The sequence below is a fragment of the Dysidea avara genome, chromosome 4, assembly GCF_963678975.1.
Source record: "Dysidea avara chromosome 4, odDysAvar1.4, whole genome shotgun sequence".
Classification (NCBI taxonomy): Eukaryota; Metazoa; Porifera; class Demospongiae; order Dictyoceratida; family Dysideidae; genus Dysidea; species Dysidea avara.
Genome location: NC_089275.1, coordinates 44,692,754 through 44,706,529, shown reverse-complemented (window position 1 = coordinate 44,706,529; position 13,776 = coordinate 44,692,754). Strand labels below are relative to the sequence as shown.

General features: G+C 39.9%; 1 protein-coding gene across 1 annotated transcript in view; it reads left to right on the top strand.

Moving 5' to 3' along the window:
• Window positions 1-2,463: 2,463 nt before the first annotated feature.
• LOC136254188 (uncharacterized) overlaps window positions 2,464-13,776 on the top strand; it is a 77,050-nt gene continuing 65,737 nt past the window's right edge. The window contains exon 1 of the mRNA XM_066046862.1: window positions 2,464-2,558. The gene's annotated coding sequence lies outside the window, so the exon portion shown is untranslated. The remainder of the gene's footprint in view (window positions 2,559-13,776) is intronic.

Sequence of the window (13,776 nt, the reverse complement as noted above, 5' to 3'; positions counted from 1 at the left end):
TGGCTTACTGCTCTTCCTCTAGAGCAGTATGGCTTTGCACTTCATAAGGGTGAGTTCATTGATGCCATTTGTTAAAGGTATGGCTACATGCCATCACGACTACCATCTCACTGTGTGTGTGGCAAGGATTTTAGCCTATCCCACGCCCTTAGCTGCCTACATGGTGCCTTTCCGATTATTCGGCATACTGAAATTAGGAATCTGACAGCTAGTTTGATGTCTGAAGTCTGCCATAATGTCCAGATTGAACCACAGCTGCACCCTTTGTCTGGTGAGACCTTGCATTATCGCTCTGCCATTCAGGATGATGACACAAAGGTAGACATCAGGGCTTCCAGCTTCTGGAGGTGCCTATACCATCATACCTTCTTTGATGTGAGGGTTTTTAACTGCTTTGCAGCTTCTAATCGTTCCTCTACACTATCTACTGCTTTTTGAAAACATGAACTAGAGAAACGTCATGCCTATGAGGAATGGATTCGGGAGGTGGAGCATGGGAGTTTTAATCCCCTTGTTTTTTTCCACTTCAGGTGGCATGGGAAGGGCTGCTACCACCACTTATAAACATCTTGCCCGCCTGCTGAGCGAGAAGTGGAATTCCCCATGTTCTGCAGTGATGGGCTGGCTCCGTTGTAGTTTGGGGTTTTTCTTGCTCCGTTCTTCAGTTATGTGCATCAGGGGATCACGCTCAAGATCCAAGTGTCCGTGTGTGCCTCCAGCAGTTGATCTTGCTGTTGCTGAGGGCGAGGGGTCACCAACTGCTTCGAAATCTCGTACACCTCCAGTAAAATCCTGCCCTGAAATACGAAATCTTATGTTGTTATCGTGATTCTGATTCTATACTCGTTCTGGTACCGTAGCTTACACTCAACTGCTCCTGCACAAAAGTAAGAATGAAATCCGATGCTCCGCTTCGGATTTGTATAATCAAGTTGTGGAAGCCGCACATAACCAGGAGCTGTGGGAAAAAGCCGCACAAACCAGGAGAGAATGAAATCCGATGTTCCTCTCCGTTTCGGATTTATATTATTAAGCAAGTTGTGGAAGCCAAATAAAACCAGGAGTTGTGGGAAAGAAGCCACATAAACCAGGAGAGAATCCATGCAAACTGTCCAAAAGTATATCGATAAAATCCGATGTTCCGCTCCGTTTCGAATTTGTACTAAGCGAGTTGTGGAAGCCAAACAAAACCAGGAGCTGTGAGAAAGAAGCCATACAAAACCAGGAGAGAATCGAATTAAGAATGAAATCCGATGTTCCGCTCCGTTTCGGATTTGTATTAAGCGAGCTGTGGAAGCCAAACAAAACCAGGAGCTGTGGGAAAGAAGCCATACAAAACCAGGAGAGAATCGAATTAAGAATGAAATCCGATGTTCCTCTCCGTTTCAGATTTGCATTAAGCGAGTTGTGGAAGCCAAACAAAACCAGTAGTTGTGGGAAAGAAGCCGATTTATATTAAGCGAGTTGCGGAAGCCAAACAAAACTAAGAGCTGTGGGAAAGAAGCCAAACAAAACCTGGGGAATTCATGCAAACTGCTCCTGCACAAAAGTAAGAATGGATTTACTTAGCAAACTGCAAACTTAACAACATAAACTTAGCAAAACTTCATAAACTTAGCAACACACCAACTACAAAAGCAACTTAAGCATACACTGAGATGCTCCTGGTTTTGTGGGGTTTCACACCAGATAGAGCTTTGACAGTTGCTCCTGGTTTTGAGGGGATTCGCACGGGATTTCCCCTGAATGATTGGCCTTTTCCTGGTTTATAGGGCTTCAGCTGCGAGTTGCTCCTGGTTTTGTAAGGTTTCATTTAATAGTTATGCCAAGGCTTTACTCCTGGTTTTATATGGCTTCACAATTCCTCTCAATTTCGTGACGCTTTGCTCTTATATGCCTGCTGAACTTCTGTTTCTTTCTCTCACTACTTTTTGATGATTTCAGAACTTATCACTCTACACCAACCTGTAATTTAAAATCAGATTTTGCAGCTCTTGTTCAATTTTGCGAAATCTTTTGAAACCCGTGAAATCTTGAGAAATTTGTTCAAGATTTTGAAATCCGTACCACTTTTTCGTGAGTTGGTGACCCCTCGGCTGAGGGGCACCTGCCTGCCCATTGAACCCTGGGCATGCTGTAGGTTCTTTTCTGTAGGTTATAATTAATTTTTCAAATATTTTCTTAGAATTCTATAGAGATGTGTGGGAGGAAGGGAGTGCCATTAGGGCCGGAGGAGAAAAAAAAGACCCCATTTCGCAGGTCTAGTCACATTTTTTTTAGAAAAGATAGAAATAGCTCTTAGGCTTTAGCTACCTTGCTCCCTAACAAAAGGTTTTTCAGTACTTATTCAATAGAAGTATAAGTTTAAAGAATAATCGAATGTATTCGGTCGTTTTGTTCCCAACTATTTTGCTATTCATTATAAGCGCGTGCGCGGATAGGCAGTCTGGTCACGCGTGAAACTTTTAATTCACGTGATATCTGGTTCTTGTGATTTTTAACATCCCTCTGATCGTGCTGTCAGCTAAGTACGCCCGACTGAAGATTGTACACGACAGGTATTATAAAACATAGGGAACGCCCCTGTAATTATAGACTAACCATACTGTCTTGTGTTCGAGTATCTGTGATGTGCTATGCTGGGCGGGTGAAGGGTTGTAAAGGGTTCTACCAGCCAGGCATATTTATATGTGGGCGGGCGTTAGTGTCGCGTAGACAAACCGCTTGTTCTTTCTAATGCACCTATCAATGTAATGCCCGACTACCACTAATAAGGGCTGAGGGTGGGGAATGATTTGAATAGACGCTTTGCAAAACCACGCCCAGTTTTTAAAAACTATGGTAACCGACTAGCCGCCATTTTCATTGGGGCCTGTATGAATAATTGCGATTGCGCAGCATTGAAATTCGATGTTGACAGCACCTCAAGCAGAGTAGTATTGTTAAACAACAGACTATGGGAGTGTTCAGAGCTTTAAAATTAGTGTTTCTGATTAGATGCAGCTGATTATCAGGGTTAAACAGGGTGCAGACTGCTAGTCAGTACAAGCAGACAGTGTTGGTATATACCGTGTTCTCAGCTGCTGCAGACATCACTGAAGAATAGTTAGACAGTATCCTCAGTAGGTGAATGAATACATAAAAGCACTCACTGCTCTGCAAGGAGTGTAAGAGCAGAAATGAGAGAACTATTGCCATGCAGCAATGTGGCTCACCAAGACCTCAGTTCCACATACCTGAACTGAGAAGACAGTATCCTCATTAGGTGAATGAATACATAAAAGCACTGCTCTGCAAGGTGTGTACCATACACATCGTGTATTTTTCAATTGCAGAAACAAGAGAACTCATTGCCATGCAAGCAATGTGGCTCAACAAGACCTCTGTTCCACATACTGGTATATGCATGCATCTTTTGAACGAAAAATCAAATTAATATCTGAAAAGTTTGTATATAATTATGCATAATGTTGCATACAGTTTGGATTATCAGCTTGTAGGCTGTTTGAAAACAGTATCTGGGATCTACAAAGATGTGTCAGCAGCACAAGCAGTGATATTGCAAACAACAGCACCGTCCAATATGCCATCCTCATTTCATGCAGCTGCTGTGGAATTATCAATTGTTTCTATAACACATAAAGTAGTTAGTCATTCACTCCTTTTCATATACTGTGTGTAACATAGCTAGTAGTACTCTTGTAAGTGTACAGAGATAGCCATATGCATAATGATGACACAACTAAAACTGATGACGAGTATAGAAATTGTGTAAAAATCATATCCTCAAGCACTAGTGGTGTGTCTACTGATGTACCACACTACGTCTTGTCTCTGTCATACTTGATACACCATGCTATCTTCAGATAAGTGAGAGCAAGAGGTGTATGTATACTCACCACACTACATTAACAGCTTACACTTCACTTTGCAGTGCTCAATATGAGGTCTCTTACATGATCTGTCAAAATGACAGATCAACATACAATATGATCGGCCTTTGGTACATAATAGTAACCAGTTTACATATTATTGCCTTTTAAAAGCTTATTTTGATAGGTAATGTCAGACCACTTTTAATTTGATTGGTCATTGTGGCTTTTGGGCCGGAAAATGACAGATGACAGACTGTTATTTTGAGCTCTGCTTTGAATATATAACTTAAGATGTAGCCCTTCCTCTTTTCTGGATAGTCTCTTGTCAAACTTAATGTATTGTGCTCCTGGCTTTTCCTATTTCCATCAAGTACAACAGAGCAATCATTCCAATATTCTGGCTAGTACTAGTGGCGAGGGTAAGTCATGGTCCAGTGTGACCAGCTGGGGGGGGGGGGGGGGCTTGAATCTACACAATGAATACCAGAAGACAGTATTTGTGAGCTGTATATTACACTCACAGTAAGTTTTCACTACTTCGGTCTAATAACAAAGTGGAGGAGAGTGAAACTTTTAATCGAAACGACTTTCTTCACAATGGCCAGATTTTCAATTCTCCAAAAGCAGCAGCTGGGTGTCAATTTCCAAGCTCAGTTCACCCAACACTTCATCATTTCCCAAAAACACACTTCTCCTTTTCCAGAAGGAACTAAACAGCGGTGCTACGAAGCAGTATGAACAAATATGCCATACGCCGTTATGTACACTGGCCCCAATGAAAATGGTGGCGGCTCGGTTACTATGGTTTTTAAAAGGAAGGCGTGGTTTTGCAAAGCGTCTATTGAATTGAATTTGGTTTTAAACTCCTATATTCAGCAAAGTAGTTCTTCCATATAGGAGGAGTATACACAGTACATACATATAGCTACATATACATAATATACATACACAGCACTTACATACATACAGTTTTAAAATCAATAAGTAAATGGTGATGTAAAGTGGAAGTAAATTCTTGATAGTTATTGATATATAAATTGTTAGGTAATTGATTCCACCATTTAATTGTTTGTATTCTAAAATATCGTTGTGTACTTGTTAAATGACACCTTTCAGTGTTTGCATAAGTAAATGTTTGAATGGTGGGGGGATTGATCGCTAAATTTCCCCGGCATAGTGGGGATTTCTCTTCACTAAAGAAATTCACTTGGCAGCACGGTGTGTGCTTTCAGTTTAGGAAGGAGTGTCTCGGATGCTAGCTCAAGGGGGTGTCACATCGGCACACGCTATAGGTAGATCTGCGACCGCAGTCAAAGTCTTGACCGGGGAAAATTTCACCTTGACCCTTGATTTGCAGTGTTTATCGCTTTTGACCTGTGACTTGAGCGTTTCATGTCGAACTTTTGACCTCCATTTAATTCTCTATTTTCCAATACACACTTGCGCTTGTAACCTAGTATAATATTTTCTTGGTGCGTGCTACCAACAGTGGGGAAAGAAAAATCATTACAATTATGGCAAAATGCCTGTTGGAGCTTTGAAACATCTTCTTGGAGATCCTTACTTCTTGTGAGTTACGTATAATTCCATAAACTTGATAATAGCTACGTATAGTTTTCAATTGTGGGTTTCGAACCTTCCGTATCGTCTTGACCCTTGACCAACTATAAGAGCTATTTTGTGGCCTTGACCGTTGACTTAGAGTTTGACCGCGGTCGCAGATCGACCTACAGCAAGAGCCTGAGTGACACCCCTTGTAGCTATTACGTTCATACTAGAATCCACCCAAACTAACTCATCACTAGACCAACGCCACACAACCGTACAAATCCCCTCCTAGCCCCAGTATTCCCGGGGTTTGCAGGTCGAGACTTGGTCGGGGTTTACATCGCCAGTATTTCCCCAGTAGGTGGGGAATTGTAATTTTCAGTTTTGCAAATCCCCCGACCTTCCCCCACCTCAGCCCGTATTAGTGGTAGTCGGGGATTACATTGATAGGTGCATATTGTATATGGGAACGGGAAAAACTGACAGCCCAAATTGCGAGACTAGACGGGTGTGCCATTTACATTGTGTGATTGGCAGCTTTATTAAGTGGTCACAACCATAGCAAACTTACCATCTTTATTAGGGTAGTTTCATAAAAATCAGCATCATTGTTTGTCCCTCGGATCAACAGCTGTATCTGTGTATTGGGAAAGGTAGTCTTTATTATTGTGGAGCAGTAATCTGGAACAATTCACTCCCTACATTAGTTGGTGCTGATTGTATAAATCTGCTTTTAAGCGGTTGTATTGTTAATAGTTTTTTTTTGGTCTTGTTCTTGTACTCTGTTTTGTTGTTCAGCTTGTACTTGTGTTATTTTGTTGTTGTATATAGCTAGCTAATATTGTATGTTTCTGTAGGGCACTGCTATAGTACAGTTCTTAGAGCTGGTGCAGTTATCCACTGCCATTAAACCACAGCAATGTTGTTTAGTGCACTTCAATGTTTTTGTGAAGGGTACATTACTTGGAGGTCATTATACTTTTGAAATTGGTTGTTTATTCTTGTGGTAATGGATGCTACGAGTTTATAAATCAGCATGAGCAAGAGTTCAGCTTACGCTAGCACATGAACACTCTAAACTTGACTAAATAATGTATTTAAGGTCCAAAAAAAATTCTGACAGTTATTAGTGCAACCTTGCACTACATTAAGTGAGTTTCAGTGGGTTGATTATTTATTGAGATCCGACAAGCACTGTTTAGCTAAAATTGAGGTACATCAAATCACCAAGTGTATGTATATTGTAGAGCGCCTCACCCAATAACCCAAAAAAGCGTTGGACAACATTCTAGATGTTCCAGCCCATTTTTATGGAAAAATCAAATTTATGACATGGCTGTACTCCAAACAGAAGGCATTTGCACTCTCCAAACCCACCATTTAAAACTAGACCATTAGTAATTAGTCTGGTAATGCCTGCCCCTTTTCAATAAGTAAGGGTCTGGTGCAATACAGATTCCATATTAGTTCCAGTGTAGAAATTTCAATTAATGCGTGCCAATAATGTTTGCACACAGTAAATCATCTTGGCAATGTAATGATTTATTCAAACTGGAGAGAGCAATCATCTGACACAACCAGTAGTTATGTATGCTGTCTAATTGAATTCCTTTTATGGGATTTGTATTTCAACAAACCCTTACTCTTTGCAAAGCGGAGGGTGGCGCCAGACTAAAGAGTAGTCTCGTCCCCAGCCACCCATGTGCTTGATCACATGAAGGTCGTCTAGTGGTAATAGTCAAGTGCACATTGAAGTACTTACCTTATAAGCTGCATTAGTAAGGTTTTTTTGCCACTGATTATTGTTCTAAGTATTTTATGGCTGTCACACATACATTAAATGGTAATCACGTTGATTAGTCATACCAGCAAGGTTTATCAAATGAAATTTTATTCAAGTAGGTATAAATGATCACTAGAACTGCGTTTGTACCAATATTTCACTGGACCACGAAAGTGTACCAAAGTCATCAGATGATTTGTATTATTCCATTATTTCCTAGTTGTTTTACATACTTATCTTGTATGGTAGCCTCAGCCCCAGCTTCCCACATGCTTGATGACATGAAGATCATTTTTAGAGCTGACAGTAAATAGATGCAGGAGGTGGACAGGAGACAAAATTTATTTGTTGTGGCCTTGAGAAAGACTTGACTCAAGACAAGCAAGTGGCACTCTAATATATCTTGTAATCCTATCTTCGTCCTTGGTCAAAGTAAAAGTCAAAAGAATTTTGCAGTTGCTCAAAGGACAAGCACAGTTTGTAAAGTGTATACCACAATCAATACTATTAGAACAGCATTGTAAATACTGATATAAATACCAGTATTGGTACCAGCATCATGATATTAGTACAGTGAAACCTCACTTAGTGGCCACCTCAGTAATGAGGCCACCTCACTATAGTGACCAGGTCTCAGCAAGTCCAAACGTATGCCACCTCATTATTAAGGCCAGTGGCCACATACCACAGGGCCAAACTAGTAAAACTAATACAGCGTTCCCTCAGTAAAGAGGCCAGCTAAGCAGTCAGTCAAAGTATCATTGCAAAAATTGCTGTTCTTAAGTACATATTTTAATACTGAAAGTGGTACTGTATAGTAAAAAACTGTGGCGGTAAAAAAGTGTGACGAAATCCCTCTGTTGAAAAAAATTGGTGGAGAAAAAATTTGGCAACTGAAATAATATTCACCAAAGTTTTTACCACCGAAGTATTTACCGTACGGTGCGTAAGGATAACGACAAGGTGTCAACTCATCAGTTAAGTAGTGTAGTAAGTGTATACGTAGGTAGCTAGCGTTGTTGTTGTAGCGTACCTTTGTAGCTACTGATCTGACGATGTGCTAGCAAAGGTGTGCTTCGCTATCTCCTGCGATGCCAAAAGCAACCATATTTACTTTTTCAGTGAACTCCAGTAGTAGAGGTTATCACGTACATCAAAGCATTTGGCCAAATCCATCACGAGACGATGAACCATAGATAGTGTACGTAGAATATACTATCTATGGATGAACTAAATGGGAAGCCAGTAGGAAATGCTATCCCAAGGAGTGCTTACAACCGTGGGACACATTCCTATAGGAAGATCTCCAAAGTCAACTCGATCTTTATTGCGTGGTGGTACGAGCTAACCTTCATCTCAAGTTCTAGTTACTCAATGTGCTCGTGTGATTATCTAAAATAATTGGTGAAAAAAATTTAGCGAATTGAGTGCTATTCACCAAATTCGCCAAAGTTTTTTACCGCTAAAGTTTTTTACTACACGGTACCCATTATTCTGGCAGTATACTTCATGCTTTTCCAACCATTATGTCTCAAGTAATGTTGGAATAATTGGCACATTGTATGTTCCTACCTTTTTCTGTGATAAAGTCTACATTTAGTGTGTTTATATCAATTGTACATTGCTGCTACAGCAACTAGGCAGTTGCTGAAAGCCTCAATAATAAGCCATTTTGTTTTATGGCCGCATTAATGAGGTTTTCAGTAATAGGGCCACTTATCATGGATCCCATAGGTGGCCCTATTAACGAGGTTTCACTGTATCAGTAAAAAGTTGACTTTTTAGCAGATATTTCACTTACGTAAGTACTATAGTTTCTCAGTACTCTGTGGTTGATCTAGTAGCACTGTGAGACTGTAAGTAAAGCTTTGGCTAAAGTTATGACCTATAGTGACCAAGGTTCAATTCCCAAGTCAGGCTTTTTTTTCTTTGCTCAGACCTTATTAGCCCCTTTTTCATAAGTCTTTTTTTTCCATTTTACAAAAATCTTTTGGTAACGTACCACCTTTTTAGCTTTTTGTCATAACATTAATTGTAGTGTCCATACTGAAAACCTTTTATGTTCAGATGCAACCTGACACTAAAGAATATTGGTATCGGATTCAGCAATTTTGAGGCTAACTATATTGGTTATCGGTATATTGGTGAAATGCCATATCGGTGCATCATGCAGCCAATATTGAATTTGAGCAGTATAAAATAGCCAGCTAATCGATGAATAAAAATTGGTGAATTTGCTTTGACTTGCCAAAATTTCCAAACTTACAAGCAAGTCACACCAAACTTTCATCACTTACAGTATTAAGTGCCTCTAAAATGTTTATTTCAGCTCTTATAACTAAACTGTTATAAATGCTTTGTTAAGGCTTCAAATCTATCGAAAAGCCTTAAATGGTAAGATGCAATTGTACAACAATGTGAGGAACAATTTTACTGACACATGTAGCTAATGTTGTAGAGTGCAACCTCATCTATATCGCCATAACTATTCAACTTTTATACATGAAACTTCAGTCTGTACCCCCTAGAATTGTATATACAAACATACATGAAAGCAAAACATGGTTGTAAATTGTTATGTTGCAGTTTTAGCATGTCTTATTTACTAATCAATGTTACAGTGACTTCTTGGCTTCCAGCTACACCCTGTACATGCTGCACACATTATTTCCACTGCCTGCTTTTTTTTATAAGGTCTCGTCCATTTCATTGAACTACTGTATCAAAGTCAGTTAGACTTGAGTGGTCTGCTATTGCTGGTTGCTTTTCCCAAGCACAGTAGCAATTCGTTTTAGCAGACTGCGGCCCGAATGGAAACTCTGGCCAGCCTGGAGATGGCTGTATGTGGCTGTACAACTCTGTGGTATTGAATAAAGACCTGTGCTATAAATGTCCTTTCATTTTAGACAGGTTTGAGACTAGTGCTCTGCGATATACTGGTAATACTGTTTATCGTGATAAATTATCATACTGATTACCATACCGTGACATCCTTTGATAACCGATATATCGAAGTACCACTATATCGATGAATACCAGTATAGGATTGTTTTTAACCCAGCTAGCCTTTGGTGTTTAATTACCCAATTTGTTGATGTTTTAACAGACACACCCTAAACAAAAACTTGAGGTCCTCACATTACAACACATGCCTACTTGTACTGAACTATATATTGGGCAATTGGAAACAGTGAAAATGGAAACTGGAAATGGAAAATGGAAATGGTCAAATCATCATATAAATATACCCTAGAGTAAAACCCTTGCATAGTGGCCACCTCTTAATAGTGATGCACCGATACCACTTTTTCACTACCGATCCGATACCGATACATTTGAGGCCAGAAATGGCCGATACCGATCCGATACCGATACTTTGCCCCACAGGCATTTCTCACAAGAAACAGCTAGGCTTACTAAACTCATTTGCTACTCTCATTAACTGCAGTTTGCTGGTTTTGTGGCTATCAACTACGCGAAGATAATAGTTTATGGCTTCAATGAATCTTATTTCGTGGCTTACTTCAGTTTCCACTGTACTAATAATGTAGTCTCGTGCCCAGCCGGGCTCGCGCTAATGCGCAAACACCATCTGGTGACAATGCTCGAGTTTCTTGGGCCCGGAAGTGCGATCCAGCCAAAATATTGGCTGGCCAATCAGAATCGAGGAGTTGCATAATCATTTTAAAACAGTGAAAAAACCATTCGAAAATGGGTAGGAATAAAGTAAAACTCAGAATAGGGAATTTACTAGATGCGATCTCTTCATTCATTGTATTAGTAGAGGACGCGTTTCATTTCTGGTTAAACGTCGAGTCACGATTCATAAGGTGAGATCGGAAAAACAACTTGACAACAAACATCTTGGACAACCTAGGTGAGTAACTTCTGATAAAATGGCTTTAAATAGTCTGCTTTTTCGTCTACTTCCAATACATTCATGCGATTATGCAACTCGTCGATTCTGATTGGCCAGCCAATATTTTGGCTGGATCGCACTTCCGGGCCCAAGAAACTCGAGCATTGTCACCAGACGGTGTTTGCGCATTAGCGCGAGCCCGGCTGGGCACGAGACTACTAATAATGCTAGCAGCTGGCTTCTTTTAAGGAATTCATTGCTTATATCAGCTTTTGCTCAACTCCGTTCAATGCGCTATGTACACCGCCATCTTGATAAGTAATTAAATGACGTCATTCAAAGTATCGGTTGGTATCGGGCATTTATAGCTTTACCGATACTAGTATCGATATCAGTACATCACTACCTCTTAAAGCCCACTTTTTATAAAGACCACCTCCGTACAAAGACCACTTTGTAATTAGATCTCAAAGATGGCCAAGGCATACTGACCTTATACGACCACTTCATGGTCACTTTTTATAAAGACCACCCTCTTTACAAGGACCACCTCTCCAGGTTCCAAACATCGATCTGCATGTTTCATGACTTATCAAAACAGCTAAGTCAACTACACTCTTAAGGTCATCATCTCCTTACAAGACCTCACTTTTTGTTGATACAGTATGGACTAAGGACTTGACACATTCTGGTACAAACTAAGCGATAATGCAGGGGCGGATCCAGGGGGGGGGGGGGGGCTTTGGGGGCTGAAGCCCCCCCCCTTCATATTTAGGCTTTACTTGATCAATATACTGAGTATTATAATGAAATTTTGTCTTAGCATAATTATATGATCACTAATAATACAAATACTCATAAAACCACCTTATAAACATCTTTCCAAGGTATTATCAGTGGATTTATGCTAAAGTTTATGCAACAAGGACCCGGATCAGCATTGGAGGTGTACAAGATCGAGATACTCTAATAGAGCAGTCAGCTAACTACTCTAATAGAACATTCACTAGAAACATGTATTTGGTTCTTTTATGGAATTTTTCCAAATCTGCCTGCACCTATACATACAATGAAGTGCATTGGTCTGTTTAAAGGGCTTCATTCATCTACTTGTGTAGTTAATATGTATGGCAATACTTAATTTGCTCTCTCAGATTCAATCTTGTATTGTTCAAATTTCAAAATTTTCCACTTTCAACATTCTTATTCTAACATGCACCTATTCAGTGTTGTGCAATTGTGAGAGGGGTACATCATGTACTTGGTTGTCTGTACCTACCCAAACGTTTCCATTAGCAAATTAAATGCTTCAGAGAGCCACACTTATAATCTAAAGGCAGTATATAAAATATCTACAGGTATGAATTTTATGTGGAAATGTCTCCAAATTGCAGTATTTTAGCATCTATTTTACAAAATTTTCCTGGGGGGGCATGCCCCCAGACCCCCCTAGTTCCAGCATGCTTCGCATGCTGGGAAGTGTGCTTCACACACCTATACCCAAGAGATTAGTACCTTGAGTTAGCCCCCCCCTTTTATAAATCCTAGATCCGCCCCTGTAATGGTAGATGACTTGAGTGAAGTATGGACCAAAATATGGGAGATGACATTGACCCCTTTCCATGAGTCATGAAATACATGTTTGATGCGTATCAAATATTACCATGTAAAGAGGTGGTCTTTATAAAAGATGACCATTAAGTGGCCTTACCTATCTTTAGAACCTAATTACAATGCAGTCTTTGTATAGAAGTGGTCTTTGTACAGAGGTGGTCTTTAAAGGTGAGGTTTTATCCTAAGACTGTAAGAACCTAGTTGTTTTGATAAAGTCATGGAATAGGTGCTTGGAATCTTAGCTATTATTTCAATGCGAGAGGTGGTCTTTGTAAAGAGGATGGTTTTTCAGCAGATCATGAAGTGGTCCTATAAGGTCAGCTATCTTTGAGATCTAATTACAATGTGGTCTTTATAAGAAGGCGGTCTTTAAGAGGTGGCCACTAAACAAGGGTTTCGCTCTAGGGTACATTTATACGACAATTTGACTATTTCCACTTTCCGTTTCCGGTTTCCATTTCCACTGTTTCCAATTGCCCCTATATATTTTTGGTTTTTGGGATGCATACTGCTTCATACTAGGCCCAAGAAATGATGCAATAGTACAATAACAAGCTAACTATATATCAATGTATATACCGTAATATTTTCCTGTTACTAATACCGTGTATTCAAGTTTCAATACCACTGAGCACTACTTAAAACACAACTTGGCCTAATTCACCTCCATGCCACAGCCTCTTGTCCTCCCTCACCCCTTTTGGAGCTCGCCTAATACAGTCAACATTGAGTTTAAAACAATCTAAAATGGTGGGAAGCTTAGCTTTGGCTACTTGTACAATGGATGCTCTGGAAGGCATAAAACATGTGAAAATTTGGTACATGTAGCTTCAGCCACAACACACTAGATACTTAAAACCGACATACTCAATATTTTTAAACAGGCGATATGACTGATTTCCCAGACTAGGTCATACATTAGTCCCTAGATCAGTGTCTCCTGTCTCTTACCATCATTTGGCTGGGAAATTCTGTGGAACCATGTATTTCGATATTTAGACCACAGCTTCTTGTTGTACCTTCACTGCTGCTTATGATACGAGAAATGTACATAGCTTTGAGTATAGCGTTAACAAGCCCATTATACCTCCCTGTAA